The sequence below is a fragment of the Triticum urartu genome, chromosome 5A (genome assembly GCF_056163025.1).
Source record: "Triticum urartu cultivar PI428250 chromosome 5A, HENAU_Tu73, whole genome shotgun sequence".
NCBI lineage: Eukaryota > Viridiplantae > Streptophyta > Magnoliopsida > Poales > Poaceae > Triticum > Triticum urartu.
This window is the reverse complement of record NC_141877.1, coordinates 368,313,802-368,334,647: the sequence shown is the minus strand read 5'-3', so window position 1 is coordinate 368,334,647 and position 20,846 is coordinate 368,313,802.

The window sequence follows — 20,846 nt, the reverse complement described above, 5'->3', positions numbered from 1 at the left end:
TTGAATAGATGAATCTAAGATTGTGTGATGCATATCGTATAATCATACCCACGAATACTTGAGGTGACATTGGAGTATATAGGTGACATTAGGGTTTTGTTGCTATGTGTCTTAAGGTGTTATTCTAGTATGAACTCTTGAATAGATCGATCCGAAAGAATAACTTTGAGGTGGTTTCGTAGCCTACAATAATCTCTTCGTTTGTTCTCCGCTATTAGTGACTTTGGAGTGATTCTTTGTTGCATGTTGAGGGATAGTTATATGATCCAATTATGTTATTATTGTTGAGAGAACTTGCACTAGTGAAAGTATGAACCCTAGGCCTTGTTTCTTAGCATTGCAATACCGTTTACGCTCACTTTTATCATTAGTTACCTTGCTGTTTTTATATTTTCAGATTACAAAAACCTTTATCTACCATCCATATTGCACTTGTATCACCATCTCTTCGCCGAACTAGTGCACCTATACAATTTACCATTATATTGGGTGTGTTGGGGACAAAAGAGACTCGTTGTTATTTGGTTGCAGGGTTGCTTGAGAGAGACCATCTTCATCCTACGCCTCCCACGGATTGATAAACCTTAGGTCATCCACTTGAGGGAAATTTGCTACTGTCCTACAAACCTCTGCACTTGGAGGCCCAACAACGTCTACAAGAAGAAGGTTGTGTAGTAGACATCAATAGGCGGCGCGTGACACACGGAGGCGACAAGTGCAGCCTATACCACGTCCACCTTTTCCAAGCATGCCAACCCACCAAAGCGCTGCCTCTGCCATCAACCTCGTCGACGAGGAAAACGGGCAGGCGTCATGACCCGTCGAGGCCGAGGTGCTCCCCGGCAACATGATGGACGAGCCGTGATGTGCGTCATCCCCAGAGTTGTGCAGACCTTTGGCGCATGGCGCTTGAGCGCCACGGATCAAGATATGCATGTCAGCACCGACAAGCTGCAGCTCGCCGCACAACATGATCGATGGCGCGCCGCAAAGCAAGCTAGGCGCGTCCATGCCGATAGGCTGCGGCTCGCCGCACGGCGAGACCGTTGGAGCGCCACAGAGCGAGAGGCGTGGCACGCCACACATCAAGAGCGGATCCATCGGTGCTTGCCTGCTGTCGACACGATGTTGTCTCTGGGTACACGTCCGGTCAGTACCCCCATTCCTCACCAGGAGTGGGCAGAGGCCCTCAGTGCCATACTTGCACCAGAGGCCGGCCGCCCCGTACTTGCACCGGATGCCCACCACGCCGTTCGCATGGGTGCTGCCTTTCGCCTTATCCGCGGCCCGCTGGATGCCAACGCGCTGGTCCGTAGGCTCGACCGCCTCCTTGGCCCAGGTGTCCACCTAGGGGCAGTAGAGGAACATGGACATCACATCTCGAGCTGGTGATCTCTGATGAAATAGCCAACTTGGAGCTCGAGATCGCACTCCAGATTTAACGCGAGCGTGTCGACTGCTTGGATGAATGCCTGCACGAGTTCAGGCAGAGCCAAAAGCTATCGTAGGAAAGGGTTGCTGGTCATGGTCTCATGGACGCATTTTATTTTGAAAAGTCATTTCGATGTGGATAGCTATGTATTCATAGCAATCATAGTATTGCTCTGTTTATTGCTCTGTTTCAATGTGTGTACTCTGTTTTCCATTCTTATATGTTATGTTTCAATTTGTGTATGTACGCTTTCCATTCTGTATATGTGGATGATAACAGCTTGATTCAAATTAGTTTTAAAAAACAGATAGAAAATGGAATTCATAATATATATATATATTAATCGTTCATTAGTTCATCACAGAATACATATATAATATCATCACATATATGTGATGATACTTAACTACTAGGTACAATGCATAAAATTGAAAACGAACAATACTGAAACTAATAATCCCTCCTAGGGCCAGTATTCTGGCAACCCCTCACCAGCAGCTCCCTGGTGTGCGGCGTCTTCCCAGTGCAGAGGTAGTACTCCGCCTCCTCCGCCTCACAGCGCTTAACGTACCGATCTGCCTCTTGCTGGAGGACGCGCGCGGCTGATCTTGCCATTTCGTTGGGTGCCCACCAGAGCTCCTCGTCGGTGGCATGCTGCAGCCTATCAGCCCACCTCCATGCAGCGACGAGCCGCCCAACGCCTATGACCTTCCTCGCGAAGTACCCGTCTTCGTACACCTCCTCGGCATGATGACGCGCACGCCCCCAAAGCTCCGCCGCCTCATTTTTCAGGCGGCATCACGAGCTTCACATGTCTCCTGGTACCTGGCTTCCTCCTCTACCATCTCCTTCTTGAACACCACTTGCCTGGCTTTCTCAGCCGGCGGCAGCGACTTCCACAGACAAAGATTGTACTGGCCCCAAAAACAATCCAAGGTTGGGGGGTCCGGCGCAACCTCGTCAGGAGGCGCGTAGGGGGTCCTCGTGGCTGCTAATCGAGTGAGCGTCATCGGGGGGCGGCGACTGCTCGTCGGCGCGTGGGCAGACCGGCGGCGCCATGACAGAGATTTGAGAGAGAGAGGGCGAGCGAGGGGAGGATGTAGATGAGAATGCAGGCGGGACGACATGAGCAAGGTAGTATTTATTGGCTGCCGGAATCTAGATCGACAGGGATAATACACACGCCGGTTGCCGGAATTTCCAAGTACCGTAGTTTGAATTACACACCATTTCCGCAGTAAAATCCATGTGTGAACATAATAGCCAAAATCTATGTGTGAACATAATAGCTGACGGTTTCCAATGCAGAACCGTGTTTGATTAATGATCCTTGCCACTCACCTACCAAATCTCGAGCCACGAGATAGAGTGCCAATCGTGTGGGGGCCGGTTGTCTTGCCAGATCTTTACATTTTCTTTTTTGAACACCAGATATTTACATCATCTGATGATTTTTTAACTCGCACACAAGTACGCAAAAATATGATTTTCCAACCGTTATGGTTAGGCGTTCCATGTAGATGTAGTTCAAATTTGAATTACGGTCATTAAATGGTAAGAAAATCACTTAAATGTCTTTAAAAGGTCAAATGACCCCTGAAATTTTCCAAATTTTCACATGACAGTTGTATTTGTGCACATTAAACATAGAAAAAAGTTGTAGGCCGTAAGAGGAAGCTATCTCCCGTTCGTCATCAAACATGCATTGTTCCCTCTCGGAACCATGAACCTTCTAGTGAGTTGCTACGGTTTGTGAGGGGTGTGTGTCCAAATTTCCGTCAAACAGGCCAATTTTTTACCACATCATCTTGGTGGCATGACATTAAATCAAGCAAGGTTTCATGTTTTTCTGATCATTTTTAAATTTTTTTGAATTAAAATGCCTTGGCACTCCATGCATGTGTGCCCAAGCCTTGAGGCCAATATGTTTGAAAATTCCTTCTAATTTACTACACATGAAATTAACTCGCACACAAGTACACAAAAATACAATTTGTCAAACCGTTATGGTTAGGCGTTGCATGTAGATATAGTTCCAATTTGAACTACGGTCATTAAATGGCTAGAAAATCACTTAAATGTCTTTAAAAGGTTAAATGACCCCTGAAATTTTCAAAAATTTCAAATAAAAGTTGTATTAGTGCATGTTAGACATAGAAAAAAATTGAAGGCTGCAAGAGGAAGCTATCTCCCGTTCGTCATCAAACATGCATTGTTCCCTCTCGGAACCACGAACCTTCTAGTGAGTTGCTCCGGTTTTTGAGGGGTGTGTGTCCAAACTTTCGTCAAACAAGCCAATTTTTTACCACATCATCTTGGTGGCAAGACATTAAATCAACCAAGGTTTCATGTTTTTCTGATAATTTTTTATTTTTTGGAATTAAAATGCCATGTCACTCCATGCATGTGTCCATGTCGTGAGACCAATATGTTTGAAAATTCCTTCTAATTTACTACACATGGAATTAACTTGCACCCAAGTACACAAAAATATGATTTTTCAAATTGTTTTGGTTAGGCGTTGCTTGTAGATGTATTTCAAATTTGCATTACGGTCATTTAATGGCTACAAAATCACATAAATGTCTTTAAAAGGTCAAATGACCCCAAGAATTTTCAAAAATTTCACTTGACAGTTGTATTAGTGTACGTTAGACGTAGAAAAAAATTGAAGGCAGTAAGAGGAAGCTATCTCCCGTTTTTCATCAAACATGCATTGTTCCCTCTTAGTACCACGAACCCTCTAGTGAGTTGCTCCGGTTTGTGAGGGGTGTGTGTCCAAACTTTCGTCAAATAGGCCATTTTTTTACCACATCATCTTGGTGGCATGACATTAAATCAACCAAGGTTTCATGTTTTTCTGATTTTTTTATTTTTTTGGAATTAAAATTCCATGTCACTCCATGCATGTGTCCTTGTTGTGAGACCAATACGTTTGAAAATTCCTTCTAATTTACTACACATGGAATTAACTTGCACACAAGTACACAAAAATATAATTTTTCAAACCGTTTTGGTTAGGCGTTGCTTGTAGATGTAGTTCAAATTTGCATTACGGTCATTTAATGGCTACAAAATCACATAAATGTCTTTAAAAGGTCAAATGACCCCAAGAATTTTCAAAAATTTCACTTGACAGTTGTATTAGTGTACGTTAGACGTAGAAAAAAATTGAAGGCAGTAAGAGGAAGCTATCTCCCGTTTTTCATCAAACATGCATTGTTCCCTCTTAGTACCACGAACCCTCTAGTGAGTTGCTCCGGTTTGTGAGGGGTGTGTGTCCAAACTTTCGTCAAATAGGCCATTTTTTTACCACATCATCTTGGTGGCATGACATTAAATCAACCAAGGTTTCATGTTTTTCTGATCATTTTTTTATTTTTCTGGAATTAAAATGCCATATCACTCCATGCATATGTATGCATGTGTCCATGTCGTGAGACCAATATGTTTGAAAATTCCTTCTAATTTACTGCAGATGGAATTAACTTCACACAAGTACACATATATGATTTTTCAAACCGTTTTGGTTAGGTGTTGCATGTAGATGTAGTTCAAATTTGAATTACGGTAATTAAATGGCTAGAAAATCACTTAAATGTCTTTAAAAGGTCAAATGACCCCTATAATTTTCAAAAATTTCACATTACAGTTGTAGTAGTGCACGTTAGATGTAGAAAAAAATTGAAGGCCGTAAGAGGAAGCTATCTCCCATTCTTCATCAAACATGCATTGTTCCCTCTCGGAACCACGAGCCTTCTAGTGAGTTGCTCCGGTTTGTGAGGGGTGTGTGTCCAAACTTTCGTCAAACATGCCAATTTCTTTACCGCATCATCTTGGTGGCATGACATTACAACAACCAAGGTTTCATTTTTTTCTGATCATTTTTTATTTTTTGGAATTAAAATGCCATGTCACTCCATGCATAAGTATGCATGTGTCCATGTCATCAGACTAATATGTTTGAAAATTCCTTCTAATTTACTACACATGGAATTAACTCGCACACAAGTACACAGATATGATTTTTCAAACCGTTTTGGTTAGACGTTGCATGTAGATGTAGTTCAAAATTTAAATTACGGTCATTAAATGGCTAGAAATTCACTTAAATGTCTTTAAAAGGTCAAATGACCCCTAGAATTTTAAAAAAATCACATTACAGTTGTAGTAGTGCACGTTAGACGTAGAAAAAAATTGAAGGCCGTAAGAGGAAGCTATCTCCCGTTCGTCATCAAACATGCATTGTTCCCTCTCGGAACCACGAGCCTTCTAGTGAGTTTCTCCGGTTTGTGACGGGTTTGTATCCAAACTTTCGTCAAACATGCCAATTTCTTTACCACATCATCTTGGTGGCATCACATTACAACAAGCAAGGTTTCATGTTTTTCTGATCATTTTTTTATTTTTGGGAATTAAAATGCTATGTCACTCCATGCATACGTATGCATGCGTCCATGCACTACAAAAAAAAGACACATCCGTGACATTTTGGGCCGAACAAATTTTTTTCTGTCATACATATGACACTTCTATGATGATAATTGTGACAAAACCCGGTATCATCATAGATGTGGTGGGCTCCTACTTCTATGACAAAAAATCATGACAGAAAATGGGCTTTTCGTCTTGGGCGGGCCGGAGACGCAGCTGCATGACATTCTTTGGGCCGTCCATGACGGAAAAAACCGTGGTAGAAGCGAGGGGGAGGAAAATTTCGGGGAGTTCCCGGTTACGGTGGGAGGTTGGGGGCCGAGCGATGCGCGTTTCTCTCGTACACGTACGCGCGTGTGTGCGAGGCGTTGGCTCTAACTGAACCCGAGCAAGGCGTTGAGCTCTAACTGAACCTGAGCAATTGCACTGCAGGCTACTCATTACTGAACCCAAGCGATCGATCGATGGCTGTTAACTGAACCCGATCGAGCGATTCCTTCGCTACTGCTGCTAACTGAAGCCGATCGATGGGATGAACACTGAGCGTTGCGGGGGGAGGGGGGTTGGATGAAGAGTGAGCGGTGGCGTTGCCTCTGGATGAACAGGACCCCGTGGTGTGGTGGAGGGCTGGATGAACAGTAGACGGTGGAGGGGTGCCTGTGGAGGGGTGGATGAACAGGACCCCGTGGTGTGGAGGGCTGGATGAACAGTAGATTGTGGAGGGGTGGTTGAATAGGACCCTGTGGTGTGGAGGGCTGGATGAACAGTAGACGGTGGAGGGGTGCCTGTGGAGGGGTGGTTGAACAGGACCCCGTGGTGTGGAGGGCTGGATGAATAGTAGACGGTGGAGGGGTGGTTGAATAGTAGCCGGTGGAGTAGCGCGCGGTGGAGGCGGGATGAACAGGAGCCCGTGGAGGCTGGATGAACAGGAGCCCATGGAGGCTGGAGGAGGTCGATGGTGGAGATGAACAGTATCCCGTGGAGTCCCGTTTTGCAGTACGCCACACCCCTTCCGATGAACAGGACCCCGTTTCGACCCTAGCGCTCCAACACAAGTCCGTTTCCTCCGTTTTGCGGTACGCCACACCCCTCCCGATCAATAGGACCCCCGTTTCGACCGTAGGAGGTCCGTTTCCTCCGTTTTGCGGTACGCCACACCCCTCCCGATCAACATGACCCCCGTTTTGACCGTAGGAGGTCCGTTTCCTCCGTTTTGCGGTACGCCACACCCCTCCCGATGAATAGGATCCCGTTTCGAACGTGGCCGGTCGAACACAAGGCTGTTTCCTCCGTTCTGTGGTACACCAGGCCTCGTTTCCATTGCCTGTTCCAGCCAAGCCCTCCCGATGAACACAATGCATTCCATTGCCTCCCCATGAACATGACGCATTCTGTTGCCTCCCCATGAACACGACGACAACGTTGTTTCTCCGTTTCGACCCAGCCATGTACACGAGCCCTCGCCGTACGTATGCGCGAGTAGGCGTTCGAGACCCTGCCCGTATGTACACATACGTGGCCGTATTTTCTTTCTTGCACCCTGACCGATGTACGTACGTGTAAATGCTACATGCGCGCCTCTACATCAACTAGTATATATGTACATACACGTTCGCGACCAGAATGACAATGCTACGTACGCTTCGACTAGGTGGGTCCCGACTGTCAGGCACTTCCTTGCGTGCGAAGATGTAGCTGGTGGGTCCCAGCAGTCAGGGGGCGAATCATTTTGTTTTTTTTACCCGGAGGCACTTCCTTGCGTGCGAAGGTGTAGCTGGTGGGTCCCAGCAGTCAGGGGGGAAATGCTTTTTTCGCGAAATACGATGGCCCATCCGGTGGGTCCCCACTGTCAGGTGGAGGAATAATTATTTTGCACGTAATAAGCAGGCACTTCCTTGCCGTGGCCGTGGACCTAGTTGTCAGCCTCTCCACATACAGTCCACGTCCGATGGAAGTCGTTCCTTGACCACGTTGACCACGCCGCGCCGAGAGCACCAGGGCGGTGGACGGCGGCGAGGCCTAGGAAGGGGACGACGGGGAGCCGGGGAAGACGCGGCAGTGGAAGCCCGCGCGGAGAGGAGTACGAGGGTTCACTGGTTCAGCTGCGGTGTGAGGCTATCGTCGCCGCATGGCCTGGCCAGCAGTGGGAATAGTAGGGGGCGGTGAGGCCTCCGCGGCAGCACAGCCGGCCACGGGAGGCAGCAGCATGCCGCACGACCGGCGCTGCTTTGGGCGGCTGGAACAAGAAGACCAGAGGTTGAAGAAGCACTACGGCCGTTGGAAGGACATCGTACGGTCAGTGGAGCTAGAATCGTTCATATTGACTAAGGTTGACAAAGGCCCCCGTCCGAGTCAACTTAGTAGTCCCACAAGTCAGCCTCCCACCATGGTGGGTCCCAGCTAACAGGGGGAGTATTCATTTTTCTGTGCGTAATAAGGAGGCACTTCCCGTGGGTCCGAGCTGACAGCGGGGGGAACTTTTTTTTCACGAAATACGCTGGCCCGTCCGGTGGGTCCAAGCAGTCAGGGGGGAAACGTTTTTTTCGCGAAAGAAGGTGGCCCGTCCGGTGGGTCCCTACTGTAAGGTGGAGGAATAATTATTTTGCGCGTAATAAGGAGGCACTTCCTTGCGGCCGCCTGGACCCAGCTGTCAGCCTCTCCACGTACAGTACTCTTTCGATGGAAGTCGGTCATTGACCATGTTGACCACGCCGCGTCGAGAGCACTAGGGCGGTGGTCTGGACGACGGTGAGGCCTAGGAAGGGGACGACGTGGAGCCGGGGAAGACGCAGCAATGGAAGCCTGCGCGGAGAGGAGTACGAGGGTTCACTGGATCGGGTGGGGTGTGAGGCTGCCATCGCCGCAGAATAACATGGGGTGTGGGTGAGTGGAGGGATGGCCTGGCCAGCGGTGGGAGTAGTATGGGGGCGGTGAGGCCTCCGCGGCAGCACAGCCGGCCACGGGAGGCAGGAGCAGGCGGCACAACCGGCGCTGCTTTGGGCGGCTAGACCAAGAAGACCAGAGGTTGAAGAAGCACTACGGTCGTTGGATGGACATCGTACGGTCACTGAAGCTAGAAACGCTTATTATTGACTAAGTTGACAAAGCCCTTGGTACGCTCCAACTTAGTAGGCCCACAGGTCAGCCTCCGAAACGGTGCGCCCCAGATGTCAGGGGGAGGAATCATTTTTTGGGCGGCTGAAGCTAAGAATATCCGAGATTGAAGAAGAAGCACGACATCCGTTGGATAGACATCCAACGGCCACTGCTGCTAGAACCGTGTGTTGACTATAATAAGTTGGCAAAGCCTTGCATACGCATCAACTTATTTTTTTAGGGGACGCGTCACTTAGTAGGCCCACAAGTGTGTGGCAGAAAACTTATAGCCCATTTGCATTTTGTAAGAATGTACAACCCATTTTGGAATTCTAATGGAATTTACAACAGCCCATTTACAGTTTGTTAAAAGTACAACCCATTTTCTAGCTAGGACAATGATTAATAATTTCAACCAACCATTGAAGACATAATTCAATAAAATTTCCCCCATTTTGATGGGCTCCGAAATATTTTTATCCCAAAATTTCTAGTCAGATTAAATATAAATATGTATTACGTAAAAATCCAACGAAACATTGCGCGCAACAATGAAAATTTATGATTTTCAAAATCCATAAATAATATTTTATAAACAAATTTCGTGTTTGGTGCATTTTTTTATAGTTACTGCCCAGTTTTTATAAGTACACCCCATTTATTATTTTTTAAAGCCCATTTTCCTGTTAAGCCTAATGCATCCCTCCTTGGAAAGATTTGCAGCCCAGCGGGGTGGAGAATAACAAGTTGACCTTGCCTGGGTATTCCTCAAAAAGACATATAGCTGGGCTAGCCATTTTCATCTTGAAAAAATTAGTATCTAGGCTGGATATCTGGCCTGGGCTAGACGGGCCACAGCCCGCCCAGTTAATACCCTGCTCTCCTCTGAACAACAATGAAATCATCGCCAAGAAAAACTCTGCAGTGCTCACGCCTCAAAAACACAAATACTGCTCGAGATGCTTGGTCCCAGCTGTCGGCCGCACCTTGTGCAATTCTCTCGTTTATATTGACTACATAGGTTGACAATGGTGTGGGACCGTGATGTCAGGAAACCAGGAGAAAGCAAAAAAATATAGTTGTACATAATAAGGAGGCACTTGCGTACGTACGACTATGGCCCTAGTGGGTCCCTAGTGTCATCCAGTCAAAATAAAGTCATCTCCTGAATCCTCATGTTCATTGACGATGTTAACAATGCTCGGTGCCACGGCGAGCGCAATAACTCGAAGGACAATGGAGAGGGCCTCGCGGGCCCTACGGATGGTCTGATACAGCGCCCGCTACTCATTCAGGAAGCCAGGATCATCGGACACCTATGAGCACCTTCGAGAAACTGAGACGGCATGAAACGGTAAGGCCGCGCTTGGGAGCTCTGGTTTATTTCAAACTTGTATTAACATACAAGTGTAATTTACTCGTCATAAAAAACAACGCGTAAAATACAGGCGTAATGAAACCGAGGGCCCGAGGTCTGTAAGTAAAACCGGCGGGTTAAGCGTGTAATTTGAGAGACCAGTGTATATTTTACGAGCACTGCTATATGGACGACATTACCAGACGATACATGCATGACATGCGTATCATGCCATCCATGGGCATGGCTGAAACAACAGCTAACGGCTGGATTAGCAATCATCCGAGTGTCGTTCAACATTTTTATCGTGTGTCAAGCACTTCCGATATTTTACTAGTCGAAATCGACCAACCAAGCACCTTCGCCTGAGACCATCTGCTTTAATTTACAAGCGTCAGTTTTACAAGCGGTTTTGGTTGAAAAACGACGATCCAATCACGGCCTAATATCATGAGTTGGTCGGAAGATCATATGGTTTCACGTCTAACCTACCCGGCTTATCGTATAGGCTATGAATGAAACATCAGACGATGATCTTCTTAAGCACGGAAACAAAAGACGAGGATGGTCTTCTTAATAAGCAAATCACTGGCATTAGATCGACATGCAAAACAATACGAAGCATTATTCTCAGGAGGCACGGTGAACAGCTCGTGATGCCGCATGCCACAACATTCCAAGCTCAACTTTGCAATCAAACACAAGGCCTGACATTACATAGACAATATTCAGAACAACCTCTTAACATAGGAATATCTCAGCGGAGTAACTATTTACTTCTAAACTAAACACAGGAATAGGAAAAAACACTCGACGCTGCTCACAGCAAGGGCGTCCCATCTCAAAAATATCAAATGCATGTCTTCTGGCTAACATCAATGAGCAAATTTTGACAAGGTTTTCCAATTCCAATATATTAAACTAATGTCTTCTTGCTAACATCAATGATTAAACTTTGACAAGCTTTTCCCATTCACAATATGTAATGCCTATGGTCATGGAGTCCTGTCGTAGCTTTTGTACTTGTTTGGGCACTTTTTGCCCAGGGCACTCCACGTGTTGTTAAATTGCCAATGGTCTCTGCAGACTAGTCATGTCACCGGTGTCTAATAATACTCTGTAAAGCTTCTCGGCCATTCCTTCTGTAATGTAGCGCAACAGTGACTGCTTCTTTCTACAAAGTGGAACGACCAACTAGACCCAGTAATGCAGCAGTTTGCCTTACACCTTTTGTGCAGTTCAACTAAAATCAAAGTCGGAATAAAACCGAGCGTTAATTTTGACATCCCTGTAAGCAACAATAGGTATAAGGGAAACAATTACTAAGAAATAACGGTTGATGACTTGTACTCCCAAAAGAAAAGTATCTACTGATCTACTTTATCTTAATGGGAAACAAAGTAGGAGAGTAGCAATTCTCCATCAGTGTGATTCATTCATATGGACTGAGACATTATCTTAACAATGCCTTGTTTTAACATGTATAAAGAACAACAAAGCTTATAAAGGGGGTGATGCTGAATTTGTTGTAACAAAGCAACAAGCATCATGTCTGGGTTGGTCCCATTTTTGTTCACTACTTAATGGGAAAAGACAGCAATACAATAGCTTCAATTCATCATTTGTTTAAAACAGTACCAATACAAGTAGCACAGCATCTCAAAACACACTGCACGATCATGTGGATGAAGGCAAGTACCAACCTGTCATGACGCACACAAGATCACGTACGAATCTGCCAACACGAATAGGAAATCCAAACTCGTTTTTGTGCAGTTGCACTGAAATCAAGCAAAGTGTTTCGCGTAGCGAAGCAAAATGTCACAACAGCAACAAGTTGAATAGATATCCCTGTATAAACACAGGCAAAAAAGGAATCAATTACTGGCTAATAAAGGAGGATGAAACATGCGGCCACAAAAATGGTAATCCCGCCAATCCCTAACAAGTGTTGCAGTTTTGAAATAAGATTCAGTAGTTAATTCTGAGAGTGGCATCAATTACTGGCTTATAAAGGGGGTGATGCTGAATTTGTTGTAACAAAGCAACAATCATCATGTCTGGGTTGGTCCCATTTTTGTTCACTACTTAATGGGAAAAGACAGCAATACAATAGCTTCAATTCATCATTTATTTAAAACAGTACCAATACAAGTAGCACATCATCTCAAAGCACACTGCACAATCATGTGGATGAAGGCTTGTACTGACCTTTCATGAGACGGCCAACATAAAATAGGAATCTACCAACACGAATAGGAAATCCAATCAAGTTTTGTGCAGTTGCAGTGAAATCAAGCAAAGTTGCCGGTGTGACATTTAAGTTTTCTATAGCAACAAGTTGAATAGATATCCCTGTTTTAAGAGGCAAAAAAGAAAACAATTACTGGCCAATAAAGGAGGATGAAACATGCGGCCACAAAAAGAAGCATCTACCTTATCTTGATGGAAAACAAAGTATAGGACAGTAGCATTTCTAAAACGGTTGCATTGATTCATATTAACAGAGAAATTCTTTTAAAATAGATCAGTAGTTAATTCTGAGATTAACAACAGCAAAATAGCTGCATGGGACATGCCAGCACCATGTACGTCCACACGTATAAATGGGTGATGCAGAGTATGTAGCCACACAGCATATATGCGCTGGTCCCATATTTGTTCTCTTTGAACCTTCTTCCTATGTGAGGGCAGCAAATCTAGTCGTGCACAAACTACCCGACCCCTCAGTTTCTTTCCCATTTCAACAAAGAGATCGGTTCCTTACAGATGTGTGTACTGGGTTACCCCCTTTTCCCCTTTTTGACCTACAAAGCGGCTGGATAGCCAGTCTATACTACTTTCCGCCCCTCCTTTCCTCAATGAACCACGTCCTAGATTCTTGCTCCAGCCCACCGCACCCTTCTTTCCTCTTTGAACCAAGACCTAGATTCGACTACAGATCAAAAAAGATCCACATGCAGCTAGAGCAACGACGGTTTCAAAGAAACTTATACCTTAGGGTCGTCGGGATGTGGCAAGGCGTGCGGCGGGACGCCAGATCTGCCCACACTACGTATGACAACAAGGAAGAAGGGGTCGGTGGCCCTCCTGCACAGGCGCTGGGTGAAAGAGAACAGCGCAGCCGGCAGTGGATTGCCTCCTTCGCTGAAGGCGATTGAGTGAACGCTGCACCTCCTCCCCTTCCCGGTGCGACGGGATACGGACGCCTCCTTCACCAGCTGTGAGGGGGGAGAGAGACAAGAGGCCAACGCAGTCTTGTTTAGATCTGGTGAAGAGAGGGTGAGAGAATGTGAGTATAGCAAACCCTAGCAAATGAATGTTGAGCCTCCAGCATGCAACATATATGTAGTGCGGCGAGCGTGTGGAGAGTGCAAACCCTAGCGAACAAGCGCTGAGGCTACCGCTTATATATATACTACTGTAGTACGGACTGAGCTCCGGTGCCTTCACTGCACCTGCTTTTGGCTGTATGACAGGTGAGCCAGCCACATTTTGGGCTAACCTGTCGTAAAACCCTAGAGAAAATTGCACCAACATGAAAGATGACTGCGTCTCCAACGCAACCAAGGTGAACTGACGAAGGATATCATCTTTGTGTGTAACAAGCAAAGAGCACTGATGGAAGACAGATTGTTTTTCGTCAAAAATCGACCAGCTTCACCAGCCGACGCAACCATGAGGCGCAACCATGAGCATCGATAGGTCATCGTGGTGAGGCACCTAGTTTGGGTGAGGCACCTAAGAAGTTCGAAAAATCCTCACTGTGGTCTGTTTCTTCTCAGTAATCAAGCTTGAGGAAGGAAGAACCACGTGGCAGAGGACAGTGAGGCGGAACAACAATGGCCATCCAATTTTGTGCAGTTCCACTAAAATTAAGGAAGACATGCCCGGGTATGGAGACACGCATCGCTGTTTCCAAAAATATAAAAAAGGGTTAGCAACGACATCTCAATTGTCAATAAGAATTAATGAAAAGTACACCAACAAACAGAAGCATCATAATTATCTTGATGGGAACTAAACCAGGATACCCGAGAAAAAAAGCATTTCTTCATTTAACCAGTGATAGTACTACCACCATATGGACAATGACCCCACAACCACCATGTACTTTTTGTCGAAACAACATGTATACCTCCACCGAGGCATAAATCAGGACAACTTTTTGAGTGGCATTTCCTCTATAATAGTACTAGTAGGTGATGTTGGACCAGCCGACGAACCCTAGCTACTATGCATGGGGAGCTGGGGAGTAGTCGCATAGAAGAAAACCCGCACGCAGCGACCTGGGGAGCTGGACCAGTACAAGAAGTTATACCTCAGGTGGGCGAGATGTCGTTTAGGCAGGCGGGCGGGATCTACCCACACGAGGCAGCGAACAAGGTCACGGAGAATCTTCGTCCGCGCCAGCGCCGGCTCCGAGAGGACGGTGCGCATCGGCTTCCTCCGTCGCCGATGGCGACAACGTCAACGCTGCACCTCCTCACCTCCCGCAGCAGACGAGATTCGGCCAGATCTATGACCACCGGTGAGGAGAGAGATAGAGTGGACACTGTCATCTTGTTTTGATATGGAGAGGGTGAGAGAGCGAGACGCGAGAAACTCTATCAAAGAAGAGGATATAATGGAGTAAAAAAATCTCTCCATAGCAGTGGTTTTAAATAGAATACGCGCGTTCCCGGAAAAAAGAAACGAAAACTGGTGGACAATTTTTTAAGGGACTGTCTAGGACACATCTAGATGTGACATAGTTATGTCACATATAAGTTGATGTCCACTCTGTTTGTGGTCTTTTCCTAGTTTTTTTGTTTCTTGTTGCTACACTATATACTTGTGGGAGCTTAGATGTGATATCCTTAAATAACATCTAGATGTGAATTAGACAAACTGATTTTCTAACGTACCAAGAAAGAAAACTCGATCAAAAACACGCCCCCGCTTCCAGGTCGCGAGAGTCGTCATGCACACACACATAGACATAGACATAGACATGCATATCCGTGTTTACGTAAAATTCCATTTCCATCTCCATCTCCAATCATATTTGTCCAACTGGCACATTATTTACGTTGTTAATTATATACGCAGCAATATTAACGTGCATCATCTCTTGTTTGCACACGTCCGGACCGCTGCCATGGCCGGTCCAGACCAACCCAAACCCTCTTCATCACCCGCACGTGCTTCCCGCCTGAAACGGTCAGTGCCGCATTCATGCCCGGCCAGAGCGGACGCGACCTCTCAGTGGCGCCGGCATTGATTGCGGCGCGCCGGCCGAGAGAGCGTCACCCGCGCCGCTTCCGGGTGCACGTGGCTGCTCCGCGTTTAAAGGTCACAATAGCCGGCTACAACATGCGCGATCTCTTCTAGTAGTAAGTTCTGGGGAGTCCGTGCTACAGCTAGCTGTCCTCCCCCAACTCGTCAATCTCTTCTAGTAGTGCTAGTACTCCATGGCGCGATCCATCGACAAGCAGGCGGGAAAGTTATGGTATACTACTCGGTTTGCGGTGAGTGGCATGCCGAGCGACCGTGTGGGGTCGAGCCGTGGAGGAGGGTGAGACATGAACACGACAGACGTGATTTAAACATTGGTTTTTCTCGATGGCGCGATCAAACGAAATGAAATGTTGGTTTCTCTCCGTTTCCATTTTTTCTCCAGAAAAACGGAAACTTTTCCACTCCATTTTCATTCCTATTCCAAGGTTTCCCCATTACAACATTCCATTAAATATAAAGGAAAACTAACACGCATGCTGATGCATCTCAATGATTCACAGATCATAGCCAATATTTACTTCGCAACTAAAGAAAAAAGTTGTGAGAGCGTGTACGGTAGAAAAACTACTGATGGGGTCACTACGACTTAAACCCTAAACCCTAAACATGATTTAATTTCCTGGCCAGGTAGAACCTGTCGAAGGAATGTGCTAGAGGGAGATTCTTTAGTGAGAATGTCAGCAACAATAGAAGCAGCACTCTTTGGTTCTCCACCTTCTGGTACCTCTTGTTCCATAGCACTTTGCATGTCGGGAAGGAAAGACGGCTGGCACCCTCGGATCATACGATGCTTTTGTGCAGTTCCACTAAAATCGACCTGAGCATCCCTGATGGCAAAGATATTGAAGAAGTGTGATTAGAATAATAGTACTGGCACTAGTTCATGAGACATAAACTCATCAAAAATAGAAGCCGGTAGAACTAGAGAAAGATCGACATGGAGATGGAGCTACCGCAGTGGAGCAAGCCGGCTCCAAAAGGAAGATGGACTACCTGCGACGTCGGGCTGTAGCTAGAATGGCGGTTGGGACGCGGCATCAGCCCATACCGCGGTGACCCTCGATTGGGACGCACCGACTGTGGGTTTTCTCCCTCGCCGATGTCGACCGCGTCTACGCAGAACATTGTTCCCTTCCCCCAGCTGCGGGATCAGGCCCGTCGTTCTATGCTTGTGAAGAGAGCAACCTAAGCAAGAAGGCTTGTAGCTTAGGCTCCTGCTAGTGTATATATAGTGGTTTTCTTTTTCTCTCCATATCAACCATTTTATATTGCGTACGTGTCATTCAAGAGTGAAATGATGGTTGCTTCTTCCAACTAACTTACTGTGTGATTTAACTGCTCCTTAGTGGCCCCTACACATACTCCCCCTATGTGTATGCAACAGTCACACATACACATGGACACAAAAACGCGCGCGACGCCCTAATGCATGCATGTCCGAGCACACGAGGGAACACACACGGTCACGCTCAAGTGCTCAACCTACACGTGCATGCACACACATACTCAGTCAGGGTGAGCTAGTGACCGTATGAACACCGAAAAATATATATATTGAGCGCAATGAGCGTATTATGAAGTCCACTGACCGTATTTTTACAAATATACAGTGACAGACAGTGTATTTATCTCATTTGAAATTAAGCCATATTAACCGGAGAGGTGGCAGCATGGACTAGCATTACTTTGCTGTGTCCCATCAACTTGCCGAACGAGGAGAAGGTTGTAGGACGGGAGAACCTTGCGCGCGGTGGCTCGCAGGACAAGGAGAAACTTTTGACTAATGCAAGCTCTCCCTCGCTCAGGCGGTGGACATGCAACAGTTAATTCCGTGTCAGATTGCCAGAAGCATACACTATACTACTAGTGCTATTATTGTTCGACTTCCCGAATAGCCAAGCACAAAGTTTACTAGTACTACTACTATAGTCCATAAAGGTACGTACTATACTAGTACTAGGAACCGGATGGAGGAGCGTCTGCACTCTTATTATAATTTCAAAATGTGATAAAGGAATCTTCAACACATTTGGTTCTCTTCGAGGGTTCTCGCATGTGATAATGGAAGTTGATTGCATGGAACACTCGCCACAATTCTCGCTTAATTCTGGCTCATATCCTGTTACAAATAGTAGCGCTCAGTAATATTTCCTCTTCTTTTGTTATTCAGCATGTAAACAGGTCAGCAAACCTTGCGGCGCATCTTCGTGCGAACCGTGCTTGGTGCACTTTGAATGTGGCCGACAGCTGGCTTGATGAAACACCTTGCTTCCTACTTCTTTTTTTGCGGGGTACCTCGCTTCCTAGTGACCAGTGTCTTGGCTGATCGTCCTAAGAATGCTTATATATGAATAAAGATCTCTCATTTACCCGCAAAAAAGATTAAGCCATATTAACCGGAAAGGAGGGAGTATGGACTAGCACCACTTTTTGGTGTGTCCCGTCAACTCGTAGAATGAGGAGAAGCTTGCAGGACAAGGTTAAGCTCGCTTACGCCTTTTTACTAATGCAACCTACCCTCGGTGGACATGCATCAGTCCATTCGGTGTCAGATTGTCAGAGGCATACACTGTAGTATCCAACATGCGGAGTACCATCATTGTTCGACTTCATGAAGGGGCGAAGAGCCAAGCGCGGTAGTACGCGTACTTGGTTTTGCACCTTCATACTACTCCACCCTCCGTCACAGTGTACAGGGCGCGCTTCATTATGATGCATTTCTCTCAATGCATTTCCACCACCAGAGAGACTTTAGATGCGTTTGGTTTAATGCTCAATTAATTAGGGTGTGGTAACCTCAATCAAGTCCACAATTTTCTCTCCATGTACTGTACTACTACGGAGTGCATGCATATGTGTACCCGGGGTGGAAGCACTGCATGCATGTGTGTACGCATTATTCCCTCTAGTAATAGACACCATGCTATAACTACCAATGCTATTTTTCAGGCCGATCGCTAGTCGCCTTGGTCCCACAGATTTTTTTTCTTTTTTCTGAAGCGCGCTGTATAAACAGTGAAAGATGGAGTAGTATGAGAGGATTCAAAGAAGAGCGTATTGATGGTTGCTTCTTCAGAGCAACTTACAGTGGGAAAGGTGGGGCTTATGATTTGACTGCTCATTACTCACTATTAATGTGGCGCAACGACCGGGATGAGTCTCCCATGCGGTTGTGCACTACCCCCTCGGTTCTTAAATATACTCCAGAGTATTTGTCTTTCTAGAGATTTCAACGAGTGACTACTCAAATATTTGTCTTTTTAGAGATTTCAAATGGACTGGCACATACGGATGTATATAGACATATTTTAGAGTGTAGATTCACTCATTTTGCTCCGTATGTAGTCACTTGTTGAAATCTCTGTTAAGACGAATAGAATATTTAGGAACGGAGGGAGTACACATACGAAGCAAAATGAGTGAATCTACACTCTAAAATATGCCCGTTTGAAATTTGTAAAAAGACAAATATTTAGGAACGAAGGAGTATAATTTTGTGCATGGCACATGGACTCGGATGATGAAGAGGCTTCTGGAAATGCTATCAAGCTTCCATCATTTGTTTACATAATTGACGTACTATACAAATAATTTTCTAGCGACATGAAATTGTACAATGGTGTGAGCTTTCAGCTTTTGTTTCGCGTGTCTTGCCATCGATGCTCTTTCGGAAACAATAAAAAACTAACTTCCTTGCTAATGCATGTCAATTATTAGCAGATCAGAGCTAATAATTACATCACAACTGAAGACAAAGTTGTGAGAAGGTGTTACATTAAAATTGATCCATGCTTTCATTGGCAGCAACGTCGCCCATCTCTATCTAAATCAACAAGGCATGTTGGGAAAAAAGTAGCTGTCTGGAGCATGCAACATTCCGATCATTTTGTGCAGGTCCACTAAAATAGAATTGAGCGTCCCTGTTCCAAAGATATCAAGTGCGATTACGATAATAGAAGACTGCTGATGAAACAATAAACACACAAATAGAAACCGGTCACCTTTGCAGTCTCTCTTAAGACTAACTAGTTGGAGAAGATTAGGCTCGGAGTTGGATGAGGAGGATAGAGAAAAACCAATCTCCCTTTGTGCAGTCGCACTGAAATGTAGAGACGTTGCCCGTGTGACATTTTAGTACAACTGCACAAAACACTCTTAAGAAAAAAGTGATTTGTGCAGTTCACCAAAAGGTCGCAATAGCAACGACGTGAAATGGACAGCCCTGTTTGCAAAAAAGAGGTAGAAAGGAAACAATTACTGGCCAATAACAGTTGATGACACATGCGACGACAAAAAAGAAGCATATTCCTTGTCCTAAGGGAAGATAACAACACGGTTGTGTTTGTCTAAAACGGTGTGAGGACGAGAATGCAATATGGAAAGTACGCCGGACGAGCTATGTTTTGGGCAAAGAACTACGGAAGACCCACATGCAGCGACGTGGGAAAACGGGCAGTGGAGCAAGGCCAGAGGGGATACCAGGAAGTCGTCGGGATGTAACTAGGTGAGTGGTGGCGGGCAGAATCTGCGAGCAGTTGGCGTAGGCCCTGCCGCGACGGAGCTTGGTCAGAGAGAACGGCGTGTCGCAGATCAGGACATGCTGCCTCGGCGCCGTCAAACGAAGAAACGATGCACTTCCTCCCTTTCCACCGGCGGACGGGATGCGGCTGGATCAGTGACCAACAGTGAGAGAGAGAGGCCACTGCACTCCCTTTCCCCCGGCAGACGGGATGCGGCCGGATCAGTGACCAACGGTGAGAGAGGGTGAGGCCACCGCACTCCCTTTTCCCCGGCGGACGGGATGCGGCCGGATCAGTGACCAACGGTGAGAGAGAGAGAGGCCACCGGAGCCTTGTGTGAGATACTCTGAAGAGCGAACTACCTTTTCCTCCATAAAAATCGTTTTATATTCTATGTACGTGCCATTGAGCGCTATAACTTTATTTAAAAATAACGCGGCAACGCGTTAAGTCGAACTTTGTTTCGTGCATGCGTGGTACATGACCTCCCTAGGTAAACAACCACTACAGGTGTTCAAATTAGCACGTGGGCTGCCATTTCATAAAGAAATGAGCTCCACCGTGTACCCACGCGGGTGTGGCTGGGCACGAAGCGTGAGTACGTGCACGGTGCACCTATTCTCTTCTTGTATACGTACACCACCTACGTGGGGTTGTGTGAGAGAGATACAAACCTAGAGAGATATAGTGTGTGGGTTCTTGAGAGTTTTTTTGTGTGTGTGGGGGG